Source organism: Vitis riparia, chromosome 16, assembly GCF_004353265.1.
Source record: "Vitis riparia cultivar Riparia Gloire de Montpellier isolate 1030 chromosome 16, EGFV_Vit.rip_1.0, whole genome shotgun sequence".
Classification (NCBI taxonomy): Eukaryota; Viridiplantae; Streptophyta; class Magnoliopsida; order Vitales; family Vitaceae; genus Vitis; species Vitis riparia.
The window spans coordinates 19,596,691-19,599,363 of NC_048446.1; the positions used below are offsets into that span (position 1 = coordinate 19,596,691).

Sequence of the window (2,673 nt, forward strand, 5' to 3'; positions counted from 1 at the left end):
CCAAAGCCCGTTTATTCTTGAGCGAGTCAATTTCGTAAATTCTATCACTAAGAATTAGGAAAATAAATTCACACTTATTTTTAAAACATTTTGAGAATCATGAAAATTCGAAAGTGGCTTGCCGGAAAGAAAATGGCAACCAATTTTATTAAAAATGGAATTTTTAGAACCTTAAAAATGCTAAGGGTAAAAATGGAAGAATTGAAAAAAAATATTTGAAGAATTTGAAAATTTGGAAAACTAATTAAGAAAACAAGAAAAAAAAAACTTATTTGAAAATTGAGAGTGTGAGAAATCATTTATGAAAACAAAATAAGGATGAAGAAGTGAGAGTGTGTCACGTGGCCATAAGGTGGCCATGCAAAACCCAAATGAGATCATGCGTGTGCTTGTATGTTTATGAAATCCCCAATGGCCAGAATCACTTTCTCTGTCTAAGATGCAAGTTCCCTTGTGGGTGATAGGATCAATGCTTGGACCTCTCGGTTGGAAGTGTCGACCATCTGGCAAACGGTGAGAGCAAACATGGAGGTTTTGCCAGTACCGGACTGGGCCTGAGCGATGACGTCGTGACCCTGAATGATGGGCAAGACCGCTCTCTGCTGAACAGAGGAGGGTTTCTCGAAGCTGTAGGCGTAGATGCCCCGAAGGAGATCATCCTTGATTCCCATCGGGTCGAAGCTCATGATAGGCTCCACACCCTCCATGGTCTTGAACACCAGCTTTTCATCTTCGACGACGTTGTTCCGAGGACCGCCTCTGTTCGCCGGCACCACCGACGCTGTTGCGATTGTTGCCATTGATTTTTCTCGAACCCTGTATATCCCAATCTCTTTTGATTTCTATAACACTTAATAAATGGAAGCCTGACCGATTTGAGCTACAACAAAGGAAAGCTTGCTTCCTTATCAACGATACGAATTCCGGACACATTCAAATCTTCACAGAGCAATGCGCTGTCGAAAACCTCAGATGGCTCACATTCTTCAACATAAAGTGTAGATTGTTTTGTGCTTCTTTCTTCTGAATCATAACCATCAACCCGATGTTGCTTTTTCTTTCCTCTGATACCACCATTTTCCGCCTCCAGAGCTTTTCCCTTCGCTTCAAAAGGAATGGCTATATTGTTCTCCAGACCATAAATTACACGTTCAACAGATTGGCTCTCCCTGATTCACAAGAGGGGTTTGCAGGTAGGAGGCTTCAAACTGGCCCACCCAGTCCGATTCAACAAAGCTATTAGCAGTAGCATCGCTGTTACTATTGGAACTATTGCTACTTGTCATAGGATTATCATCTAGGCTCTCGATGTTTAGACCAATAGACTAAAGGGAATCGGGTTGAAGGAGAAACGACTCACCAAGAACATCATAGAAGGATTTCCCAGCAGCTAGGAGGGCCACGCTGTCCTACAACACGCAATTCTTATCCTCCAAGTCCTCTTCCACAAGAATATCACCTATGTACTTGTACATAGCAACGAAGAAGTCGCCTTCTTCAATTGGAGGCCCTTCCGGTGTCGCCCCAGATGTGGCCGAGTTACAAGGCTGATGATTAGTAGATAGGAAATGAGGATCCATGGTGCCCTGATTGAGCTTGTTGGATTTCTCAACAAGATTCTGATCTGAATAGTTAGAGACCGACACCGAGTTGTGGTCGAATTTGAATACTGGCATGGAACCAGAAAATTCTCCGAGAAGGGTATCCATGGATAGCTAGAGAACTTCAAAGCGGAGATTTCCCACAAGTCTAAAGCAGGTTGCCTCTGAAAGTAGGCTGTGTTATAACCGCTACAACGTCCATCCATCGGCGGCTGCTCCCGATACACTTCCGTCTGTCACCCTCCAGAAAAAAAAACCAGCCACCGGAATACCTCTCTCTCCTTAGCAACGAAAATCCTCCTCTGTTTCTTCCTCTTGCTTGCTCCACTCTCTGATCTTCCTTCAAAACTCTCAAAATATCTCTAAAACAACCACATAAATACCCACATCTCCCTTGAAAATACCTGCTCCCCAAGCAAAAGAATACCCTCTCCAAAAAGAAGCTAGAAATAGAAGGGAAAGTGAAGAAAAAAAAGAAGAAGAAGAAGGAAAAGCAAAACAGAGTATGTAGAAGAGAAGATAATGTCGTTAACCCCAAGCTCTATTTCGTGAAGATCAATGAGCTTTCCAAAAAGGACTGGTGGGAGGGTCTGAGTGAATTTAACACGCCAACATAAAGCATAACCAACATGCAACTCATATAGGGGAAAACAGGGACCAAGTAAACACAAATTAGAATCAGGTTTTTCTCGTTAGATAGTCAAAGCAAGCATCTAATATCAGCAAAATGCATAATGTAACTATGAAAATAGAGATCCTAAAATGTGAGATAGTTAAACCTGAATGACTCATTCCGAACAAAAATTCGCTTGGTCTCTAGCAACTTGCAGCCTGCCTCCTCTATTCTTCCCATCTTCTCTTTCTCCTCACTTCAGCCTCAAAACTTGTTCCATCGCCTGTTTTTTCTCCTAAAATAAAATATTTCTAACCAACACCCCAAAAGCCTCACCTATGCCAACCTCCTCCATCTCTCATCCGCTCATCCTCTGAAAAAATCAGCAACCAAAATCACCCCTCCCCCCCATAGCTCACTAATGCCCTGCAACTTTTTAGAATATCTCTTGACAGGTGT

The 2,673-nt window shown here is 42.5% G+C and overlaps 1 pseudogene; it reads right to left on the minus strand.

Annotated features, from left to right (window-relative positions):
* Window positions 1-377: 377 nt before the first annotated feature.
* On the minus strand, window positions 378-800 carry LOC117933387 (annotated as a pseudogene).
* Between the last annotated feature and the right edge of the window lie 1,873 nt (window positions 801-2,673).